The following is an 11853-nucleotide window of genomic DNA, read 5'->3' on the forward strand; positions in this document are numbered from 1 at the left end:
TTCTATGGGTATCGGAAATAAATGTTACCTCCGGATAATGCAAAAGTTGATTAATTACCGGAGTAGAGGATGTTGATGGTCCCATAGAATGTTGTTGTTGTTGTTGTTGCACTTCCAAGTTTGGTGTTGCTACCACCATAGCCAAAGCTTTCTTTGTTTGAAGAGCCTTTTTGCCTTTGTGAGAGTGCCTTAGCCTTTGGTACCTTGGTTGCCTTTGTTGCACCTTTAGTCCTTGCCATTGATGAGCTTAACCAAGAAAAGAATGAAAAATCTTCAATATGTAGGATGCCCAAATCGATTTGAAGGTGAAAGGCTTTGCCTTTATGAAAACAAAAATCGACTCAAAGGTTGAAGATTTTGTTCTTGGTTTTGATTTTTGTTGAAGGTTGAGTGATTAAATTGTTGTTGGAAGGGTGGTTTGATTTGTTTTTGTTGAATGTTGTTGAGGGTTTTTGTTTTTAAGATGGAGAGGATGAGGGTTTTGATGTTGTGGGTAGTGTTTATGAATGAATGAGTGAATGAATGAAGGTGGGAGGGGTTATAAAGGGGCCGAAATTTTCGAAAACTGCAGGTGCAATCCGTGCGGATTAGGTACAATCCGTGCAGATTCTGCTTCTTCAATCTTTGCGAAAGCTCGCCTAAAGACGGGCGGATTTGGTACAATCCGCTCGGATTATCTGAACACGGGACGGGCGGATTTCCTCAAAGACGGACGGATTTCAGTCCAGAGATTTTTTCTTGTTTTCCTCAGCTGCAAAGACGGGCGTCTTTTTTACAAGACGGACGGATTCTTCAAGACGGGCGGATTTTTTGGAATCCGCTCGGATTCTTTAACAGTCAGGAAAATTTCAAAATTCAGCTCAGGTCAAGACGGGCGTCTTTTGTGCAGGACGCTCGGATTGCATAAGACGGGCGGATTTTTGGGAATCCGCTCGGATTCTGGTCCTTTGTACCCGGATTCATTCCATTCGTGCACAATGCATTTCCCTTTACCATTCTTCCATTCTTCTTCATTTCTTGTGTTCTTCACTGTGGGGGCATTACTAAGGCATGGATAGCCTAGGCAATTCCCATCCCCACACTAAGGTAAAGCACTACACATCAATTGAAGTCGTTAGTCCCTCCCTCACTTCTCTCTTATATGACAATTATTTTGATCAAAGTAAATAAAAATCCAAAAATGACAAAAATGCAATACAAGAATTGAAATGTAAGTTAGGGAGTTAGAAATATTTACAAGTGGTGGTTTAGGGAGGACTCCGCCAAACTCTCATTCTTGATGAGATGTCAAGGGGGCATGTTCAAGGTGTTGTTGATGTTGCTCAACACCTTGAAGAAGTAATCAAAAGCTTGTTCATTATTATGGTAGAGGTCCTCAATAGACCGTGGCCCTTGTTGTTGATCATGATCGATGGCATGCCCAATGTAGGGATTAAAAATCCCTTCAAACTCGTCGTCCCAAAGACCACAAACTTCATTGAGTTGATCTTTGAAAATCTCTTGCTTAGATGGAGACAACTCTCCCAATTTCTTCTCTTGGCCAATGAGGCCATCCTCTTCTTCCTTGGTTGATTTTGATGAGCCTTGCAAGCTCTCCTTGTCACAATTCACTTGCTCTTTGAATGGAGCATCTTCAATTTTCTTCCTCCATTGGAGTTCCGATTTCTTCCTTTCATCTTTTCGGCTATAATGATCAATCATGAAACATGGCTCATGCAAACGAGGAGCTCTCATGGTCTTGTCAAGATTAAAAGTTATGCTTTCATCTCCCACTTCTAGAGTGAGCTCTCCATGTTTCACATCAATCACCGCACCCGCGGTGTGTAGGAAAGGTCTTCCTAGGATGATTGGAATGTTGGAATCTTCCTCCATATCAACAATGACAAAGTCTACCGGGATGAAAAACTTCCCAATTCGCACGGGGACATCTTCCCATATCCCTAATGGTGTCTTCGTCGATCTATCGGCCATTTGAAGTGTGATGTTGGTGCATTTAAGCTCTCCCATTCCCAACCTTTTACTCACCGAGTACGGCATGACACTCACACTAGCCCCTAGATCACATAAGGCTTTGTTGATCGTCGTGTCGCCAATGGTACACGGTATTGAGAAGCTTCCCGGATCCTTTAACTTTGGAGGTGAACTTCCTTGAAGTATTGCACTACTCACCTTAGTGAAGGCGATAGTCTCAAGTTTCTGGATCGACTTCTTCTTTGTGAGGATATCTTTCATGTACTTTGCATAGGCCGGAACGTGGTTGATTAATTCCGTGAAAGGAATTGAGACTTCTAAATTCTTCACAATTTCCATGAACTTTCCAAGTTGATCATCAAATTTGGGCTTGGCTTGACGACTTGGAAAAGGAAGTCTAATCACAATGGGCTCCTTCTCTTTGGCCTTGTCTTCATTTTTCTTTGAACTTTCTTCTTTTGATGATTCTCCATCTTTGGAGTTTTGCACAATTTCTTCCTTTTCACTAGCTTCCACAACTTCATCCTCAACTTGCTTCTTCGGTGCTTCATACCTTGTACCACTTCTCAAGTGAATGGCACTAACCGTTTCATGTCTAGGGGATTACTTTGAGGTGGTAATTGCCCCTTTTGTCTTTGTGAGCTTGAAGATGCTAGTTGAGTCAATTATGTTTCCAACATCTTGGTGTGAGCTAGAATGTTGTTGATGGTGGTTTCTTTTGCTTGGCTATCTTTTTGCATTTGGGTGAAAAATTCTTGTTGATTCTTTTGCATTTGGAGGACCGCTTTTTGGACATCAAAGCCTTGGTCATTTTGGTGATTGTATGGATTTTGATTTTGGTAACCTTGGTTTTGATTGTAAAAGGGTCTTTGATTTTGGTTTCTCATGGGTGGTGGAGTGTATGTTGTTTGAGGGTTTTGAACATTTTGGCTTTTGTATGAGAGATTTGGATGGAACTTGGTGTTTTCATTGTAAAAATTTGAATAAGGGGTACCACTTTTGTAAGCTTGGAAAGCATTAACTTGTTCGGTTGTTCCCCTACACTCACTTGGGTCATGACCCAAAGTTCCATAATTCTCACATATCCCACTTGGGATTGATGAGGATGCCGTCATGGCATTGACATGATGCTTCGATGATTTTGAGTTTTCCTCAAGTCTAGCCATAGCTTGTTCAAACTTCAAGTTGATTGTGTCAATGTGAGCACTAAGTTGAGCACCCAATTGAGTAACAGAGTCCACTTCATGCTTTCCTCCTCTAGTAGCCTTGCGAGGTCTACTATATTATGAATTATGGACCGCCATTTCCTCAATCTTGTTCCATGTTTGATTGTCATCAACTTCGGTGAACATTCCATTTGATCCCATATTGAGAATGTTCCTAGAATCTTCATATAAACCATTCCAAAATTGTTGCACCAAAAACCATTCGCTAAGTCCATGGTGAGGACATGAGCGACAAATTCCCTTGAACCGCTCCCAAGCTTCATACAAAGACTCTTCATCCCTTTGCTTAAAACCCGTAATTTGAGCTCTTAGCATGTTGGTCTTTTCCGGTGCGTAGAATTTTTTGTAGAAAGCTAGAGCCAACTTCTTCCAAGAATCTATTCCAAGGGTGGCCTTATCAAGGCCCTTCAACCATTGTTTTGCGGTGCCGATTAAGGAAAAAGGAAATAAGACCCATCTTATTTGGTCTTGAGTCACGCCCGTTTGAGAGATAGCATCACAATAATGGCAAAAGGTTTCCATATGAGAATGAGGGTCCTCACTAGGCATTCCCCCGAATTGGCTCCTCTCAACTAGTTGGATGAAGGCGGACTTGGCAATAAAATTTCCGGTGAGATGTTGTGGTGTAGGAGTACCATTCGGTAGATTCTCCTCGGTGGGTACGGAGTGTGACGAGAATTTTGGCATTGTAGGTGGATTTTGTAGGGTATTGTGTAATGGGTTTTCTTCTCCTTCTATTGCGAAAGGATTGACAAACTCACTAGTGGGTTGAACAACTTCACCAACACCTCTCAAATTCCTCCTAACAAGTCTCCTATTGTTCGTCAAGGTTCTTTCGATTTCACGGTCAAAAGGTAACAAATCACTTTGTAACCTTCTAGACATGCAAAATATCAAACAACTCAAAAATAATTAGAACAAACCTTGAGGATTTTTATTTCATCAAGGCGAAGAAAGACACAACTAATAACAAAAAGGAAATCTAAATCAAACAAACACCGTCCCCAAAACACGCGCCATTTTTTTGATCGGTCCGTTTAGTATTCACAAATAAATAGATGTGGTCGTTGGTCACGGTCGAATCAAAACACAATTTATAGCTCAACAAGCAACTCTACAATTAGTAAAGAGGCAAGTAAAGGTCGGATCCCAAGGGACGGGAGTTGAAATGAGATTTCTATTGTAACTAGTGGTGTCTAAGGGGTGTCAAAAATTGGGTTGATGTAGAAGGTTACTAAACTAGAATAACAATGAAAATAAACAAGCAAGATGAATTAAAGGGGGTGTAAACAATTGATTAAAGGCACTAGGGTGTCATGGGATCATAGGGGAATCATGGGATATGATCATACAAACATGTTCTCAAATTATAAGCAAGCAATTATTGTTGTGATGGATTGAGTTGGGTTATATCTTACAATCCTAGGAAAGTTTGGGTCCCGGAGCCGAATCGATTAGATTGTACAACACCTACAAGTTGACTTAATCTTCCCTACTCAACAACATGCATGGTCTAATGAGACTCGAGTTGGGTTATGTCTTACAAGTCTCATTGAAAAGATAGGAGATGATAGTAAATGCAAGGATTCATAGGCTTAGCATTTCATCAAATATAACATGTGCATGAGTTGAGATCAAAACAAGCAAGCAAATAAGATATGAAAGCATATTAATTTAAGCATGAATCATTCCCCATGTTGGTTTCCCTAATCACCCATTAACCCTAGCTAAGAGACTACTCACTCATTATCATGTTGATCATGCTAGCAAGGTTGTCAATCATACCAACAATATGAAACATGATGAATAAATGAAAGTAATTAACAATAATTAAAAAGGGATTAAGAGGTTATACCTACTAATGATTCCAATAATAAAGCAAGAATAATAGAAGTACTTGAATGCTAGATTGAGAGGTTGTCAATCTCCCAATAATAACCCAAATAATCTTCAATTACCCCAAATAAAGGATGAACAAAAGAGAGATTAAAGAATTAAAACTTGGATTAAAACTTGATTAATACTTGATTACAATATTGAAGAGAGATTTGATTGATATTAACTACACTAATTATTGATAAGAAGAACATGCTCCTCTAATTAGACTAATGGGGTATTTATAGTGAAAATTAGGGAGGATGCATTAGGGTTAACTAAGGGCTAAACTAGTAATTACACTTTTTAAGTAGAGCAAGGAGATGCCGGTATTTTTGGAGAGAAGGGCTTCTCTTTTCGTAGCTTGAAGAAGACAACCCGCGCTGTGAAGGAATCCGGGCGGATTAGGGTCGGGACGGCGGATTTGGTCGATGGAATCCGAGCGGATTCTGGGAATCCGGGCGGATTGCGAGGGGAATCCGAGCGGATTCCAGCCGGGACGCTCGGATTGTGGATAGGCGGGACGGGCGGATTGCGACAATCCGCTCGGATTGTCGTCGACGTGATACTTCTTCTTTTTCTTCCCTTTTCTTCATAAATTCCTTGGGGATTTCCTTGGGGACTCAAGGATCCTTTCTCAACATTGCTCTTCTACTATGATATGTACAAAGGCCTTCTAATCTTGTCTCTCCTTGATGCTTGGTCATTGAATTTGATCAATTTAGTCTTGTTTTGCCATGAAAATGCAAGATTCTTACTCCTTTCCTACCAAGGGATCAAAATCTCAAAGAATATGCAAAACAAAGAACTAAAGATAAGAAATGACCCAAATAAGCACTAAAAAGCATGGAAACAAGGGTAATTCGGGGGCTAAATATGCGCCAATTATGGTCACATCAGGCTAGCACAAACCATGGCAGGAGCATTGAAGACCACCCTCTCAGTCCGCTCCGGGTTAAGATAAGACATTAAAAGCAACAACTCGTGATTGTTCAGCTTACTCATATCCGACCTCTCATACAAAAGATTTGAAATGGAAGGACGAAAGATCCTCAAAGTAACATGTTGAACATCATTGATCAACATGTTGCTGGAGGTGGGAGCTGACTTTCCGGAAAGATAAGGCATAAGGCGGCAAACACCGCACTCAGATGGAATCTCGCTGATGGAATCCTTGGGAGGCTTGGCCAACCCAAGGTGAGAAGCAAAAAGGTCCATAGACAACACAAAACTCGTGTTCATAAGACGGAACTCAACAGACTACTCAGCTGGCTCGTATTTAAACGAGCTCATAAACTCTAAAGTCAGAAAAGGGTAGGAATGCTTCCTCAAACGATACACCCCATAAACCCCAAGGTCTCAACGATATAACGGACATCCGTCTCAATTCCAAAGTCATCAAGAAGTGTGGTATCCACACAACGGGTGGGTCTCATCTTGCATTTCTGCAACGCCACAAATCTCTCTCTCTCTCTCTCTCTCTCTCTCTCTGTTTAAAGTCCACAAAGACCACTGAAGGGTATTCCGGTACAGCGGGTACCACGGGTCTACTACCTTCCCCAACTTCGGGCTTTGAAGCCCATCCCCTCTTACTATGACGGGTTTCCAAGTTTAGTCTCGGCATCTGTTTCATCATACAGTTTAAACATACTTGCATAGGCACTTAAAACGTAGAATTTACACAATTGAACATTGAATTATCATCTAGGTACACACTTTCACCAACAAATTCCCAATTTGATATATAAATTCAGTTTATAGCATTTCAGACGATCTCTATGGCTGTGAAAAGTTTAACATGATAAACATGATTTACGCGACTAATTCAGCTATCATGGCATGGCTCAAATGCTACTCCATATATATATACTTGATAACATGTGAAACATTCATATATGTTCATAGAAAGGCAGCTTAATACATGTCATCACAAACATTCAACATTATGAGCAAACCTCTCAATTAAACTAATCAGACGGTCTCTACAGCTGTAACGATTTTGACACATTCATCAAGAATTCACATCACCATTACTATATTAAAAGTTTAACTCTTGCATATGCATTCATATTCAACACAAAACCTCAGTAATAGAAAACGAATTTCAATTTGGGGCACTTTTAAGACGGAGTTTTAAGGCAAGTTTTAAGGTGAAAATCACAAAATCCAACTTCTAACATGATATATGAAACATATAGTACTCAATTTTAATCATCCAACATGTAGAAAATAGCCAAAAATCAATTTCGATTTTGCAAACCCCAGAAAAATTCGTCCCCAATTTTGCAATTCCTATTCTAGTTTTTGCACCATTAACATCAACAATCATGAAAGGGAAGCATGTGAATCATATTACAACAATTACAAGCATTTCTTTCGCCCATAAGAATCAAAATTTCTGTTTATTCTATCATTCTAATAGATTCAAAGTGATAAAACATGTAAATAGGGAAGCAATTCATACCTTGATTAGATAGGAAGTGAAAGAACGAAATTAAACAAAGAGAATCGCCCAAATTAATCACCACAATCACAAGAATATATGAGTTTTTGGGAGATTTTAGAGCTTAGGGTTTCGAATAAGGAAGAAAGAATAAGAAGAATGAGAAGAAATAAGGGTTTTAAGAAACCCGTAAAAGCCACTGTACTGTAGCCTACTCGATCGAGTGCCCATGGTACTCGATCGAGTGCCCTCTACTCGATCGAGTAGGTGCTATTTCGTCGACTATCCGCTGAAAGTTCTCACATCTCGACGTCATAGCTTCCTAACTAGATCGAGTGAGGTCTACTCGGTCTAGTAAGCACTCGCACTCGGTCAAGTAAGGTTGAGTACTCGGTCGGAGGCACAAAAATTAATTGAAGATTCCTGCAAAACAATATCACGTGTCGATTCCAAACCAGGTTCGGAATTCGTCACTGGTTATCGCACTCACTGTAATACTACAGTTTTATGAGTCTCTGGGTACTCTATCGAGTAGGCCTTACTCTCTCGAGTAAGGGTGTGTTGCGTTTTAAAAAGAGTTTCTGACCTGTTGGGCACTCGATCGAGTAACCTTGATACTCGATCGAGTAGGGGACACTCGATCGAGTACCTCAGCTACTCGATCGAGTAGCCGGTTTACGGGGGGATGATTTGTCGGGTTTTGTTAATAATGCGATTAAGTATATAATTACTTCCGCCACTTTTCTTTAAACACTTTTAAAACCTAATTGCATTCAAAAGAGAAAACAAACTACGTTCTTCGCATCAATCGCATTGTTGGCAATTCCCGGAGCTTGAAAGGTCGGATTTTACCTTTCTTTATACCTTTGTGATCCTTGCGTCGAGGGTAAGATCTACGTACCGTTTTTATAGTGTTTAGTTAAACTTGGTTAAACCCTAATATTGGGATTTGGGGGTTTTGTTGTATTTCGTGATTGGTAGTGATTATATGTTTGTATGTTAGGAGGAGGATTCGTAGAAGAAGCCTTTTGATATCAGCTGTGAGACCGTCTGATTGTGTTGCTTTCCAGGTAGGGTTTCCCTACTCAGTATTAGTCCCATAATGTGTTGTTGGTGTGTTGTGATTGTTGAATATTATTGTATTCGTATTGTGACGATTGTTGGATTTGGTTGTTGATAGTAGCTGTGATTGTTTGTATCTGTCTGTATTCTTCGGGGCGCGTCCCTGGCTGAGTGAAGTCACTTGCGGGAGTGGCTTCATGCCCATTATTTGCCTCCTGTGGAACCCGTCACAAAAGGGATGTGCACATTAAGGAATTTGTGTTTATCGCTCGACGGAGATGAGCGGGGATTTGGTGGGTACGGCTGCGGTCCCCCACTGGCGGCGTGGAGTGACTTGTTGCGATGGGAACTCTGGCAGGGCTACACACTTTAGTGTGTAGTCAGGATTGAGGAGTTGGGTTTGGAGTTCGGAGAATATCTGGGATGATTGAGCTGTTTGTTTACTGTGTTGTTGACTTATATAAATTGTGTGATTAGTACTGACCCCGTTTAATGTTTTAAAAACTGTGGTGATCCATTCGGGGATGGTGAGCAGTTATTGAGCAGGTATGAGTCGAGTTACTTGGGATAGTTGGGATGTGCCACCGTCTGATGATAGAAGTCTTCCGCTGTAGCACTAGTAGTTTAATAAACATTTCATTTAGCTGATTAGACAGTTGGTTTGAGAACTTGTATTCGTATTTTGGTTTTTGGCTTTGGATTGTAACCTTTCACTAAAGTTATTATATTTAAATGTTGTTTCGTTATTGTCTTATGATTATCATTGCCTCGGATAACTGAGATGGTAGCATCCTGATGTGACCATAATTAGAGCATATTTAGTCCCCGAATTAGCCTTGTTCCCATGCTTTTTAGTGCATATTTGGGTCATTTATTGTCTTTAGTTCTTTGTTTTGCATATTCTTTGAGGTTTTGATCCCTTGGTAGGAAAGGAGTGCAAACCTTGTAATTTCATGGCAAAATGAGACTAAATTGATTGAATTCAATGACCAAGCATCAAGGAGAGACAGGATTATAAGGCCTTTGTACATACTATAGTAGATGGGCAATGATGAGAAGAGATCCTTGCATCCCCGAGGAAATCCCCAAGGATCTTATGGAGAAAAAGGAAGAAAAGAAGAAGAAACGAGACTGCCCAGCAATCCGTGCGTCCTTCCCCGAAGACGCCCGTCCACCACTCCACAATCCGTGCGTCTTCACTTCAAGACGCCCGGGCAGAAGACCCAGAAGACGCCCGGGCAGAGACCACCAAATCTGCCTGTCCCGTGCTAAAGACGCCCGGATTCCCAGGCAGAACCATTTCGTCTTCTTCAAGCTTCAAGGAAGGATGCACATCTTTTTCTAGAGACCGGAGTCTCCCTAGAGACCAGAGTCTTTCCAAAAAGACCGGCTTTTCCTTAAGTAGGGACTTAATCATCATTTAAGCCCTTAGTTAACCCTAATTCATCCACCTAATCCCCACTATAAATACCCCATTAGTCTAATTAGAAGGGCATGTTCTTCTTAGCAATCTTTAGAGTAGTTAATATCAATCAAATCTCTCTTTAATCTTGTAATCAACAATTAATCAAGTTTTAATACAAGTTTTATTTCCTTAATCTCTCTCTTGTTCATCCTTTATTTTGGGTAATTGAAGATTATTTGGGTTATTATTGGGAGATTGACAACCTTCCAATCAATCATCAAGTACTTCTATTATTCTTTGCTTTATTATTGGAATCATTAGTAGGTATAATTCTCTTAATCCCTTTTTAATTATTGTTAATTACTTTCATTTATTCATCATGTTTCACTTTGTTGGTATGATTGACAACCTTGCTAGCATGTTCAACATGATAATGAGTGAGTAGTTTCCTTAGCTAGGGTTAATGGGTAATTAGGGGAAACCAACATGGGGAATGATTCATGCTTAAATTAATATGCTTTCATGGTTTATTTGCTTGCTTGTTATGATCTCAACTCATGCACATGTTATGTTTGATGAAATGTGAGCCTATGAATCCTTGCATTTTTTACCCATCACCTATCTTTTCAATGAGACTTGTAAGACATAAACCAACTCGAGTCTTATTAGACCATGCATGTTGTTGAGTAGGGAAGATTAAGTCGACTTGTAGGTGTTGTACAATCTAATCGATTCGGCTCCGGGACCCAAACTTTCCTAGGATTGTAAGATATAAACCAACTCAATCCATCACAACAATAATTGCTTGCTTATAATTTGAGAACATGTTTGTATGATCAATTCCCATGAATCCCCTATGACCCCATGACACCCTAGTGCCTTTTATCAATTGTTTACATCCCTTTTAATTCATCTTGCTTGTTTACTTTCATTGCTATTTAGTTTAGTGACCTTCTACATCAAACCCCAATTGTGACACCCCTAAGACACCACTAGTTGCAATAGAAATCTCATCTCAATTCCCGTCCCTTGGGATCCGACCTTTACTTGCCTCTTTACTAATTGTAGAGTTGTTTGTGAAGTTATAAATTGTGTTTTGGTCTAGGTGCTCCTAACGACAAGTAACCGAAAGATTGAGTTAAATACCGACCAAAAATGGTGCCGTTGCCGGGGACGGTGTTAACTTGATTTAGATTTTCTTATATTGTTATTAGTTGTGTCTTTCTTTGCCTTGGGGAAGTAAAACTCCTCAAGGTTTGTTCTAATTATTTTCGAGTTATTTGATTTTTTGCATGTCTAGAAGGTCACAAGGTGACTTGTTACCCTTTGATCACGAAATTGAAAGAACTTTGACAACCAATAGAAGACTTGCTAGGAGAACTTTGAGAGGTATTGGTGAGGTTGTAGATATTCAACCAAATACTATTGAGTTCATCAACCCTTTTGCAAGAGAAGGTGAGGAGAACCCAATACAAAATCCACCACAAAATCAACCCACAATGCCTAAGTTTTCATCACATTCCGTACCCACCGAGGAGAACCTACCCAATGGTACTCCCACACCACAACATCTAACCGGAAATTTTATTGCCAAATCCGCATTTATCCAATTAGTCGAAAGAAGCCAATTTGGGGGGATGCCTAGTGAAGACCCTCATTCTCATATGGAAACCTTTTGTGACTATTGTGATACGATTTCTCAAACCGGTGTAACTCAAGACCAAATTCGATGGGTCTTATTTCCTTTTTCTCTCATTGGCACCGCAAAACAATGGTTGAAAGGCCTTGATAAGGCTACTCTCGGAATTGATTCTTGGAAGAAGTTGGCTCTAGCTTTCTACAAAAAGTTCTATCCACCGGAAAAGACTAAC

At 40.1% G+C, this 11853-nt stretch overlaps 1 non-coding gene across 1 annotated transcript; it reads left to right on the forward strand.

The window, feature by feature from the left end:
• Positions 1 to 3405: 3405 nt before the first annotated feature.
• LOC141602939 (small nucleolar RNA R71) lies at positions 3406 to 3512 on the forward strand. The gene has a single exon (XR_012524842.1). It is a non-coding gene; the product is annotated as a small nucleolar RNA R71 (small nucleolar RNA).
• The last annotated feature ends 8341 nt before the right edge of the window (positions 3513 to 11853 follow it).

Source organism: Silene latifolia, chromosome 9 (genome assembly GCF_048544455.1).
Source record: "Silene latifolia isolate original U9 population chromosome 9, ASM4854445v1, whole genome shotgun sequence".
In the NCBI taxonomy this organism is placed as follows: domain Eukaryota; kingdom Viridiplantae; phylum Streptophyta; class Magnoliopsida; order Caryophyllales; family Caryophyllaceae; genus Silene; species Silene latifolia.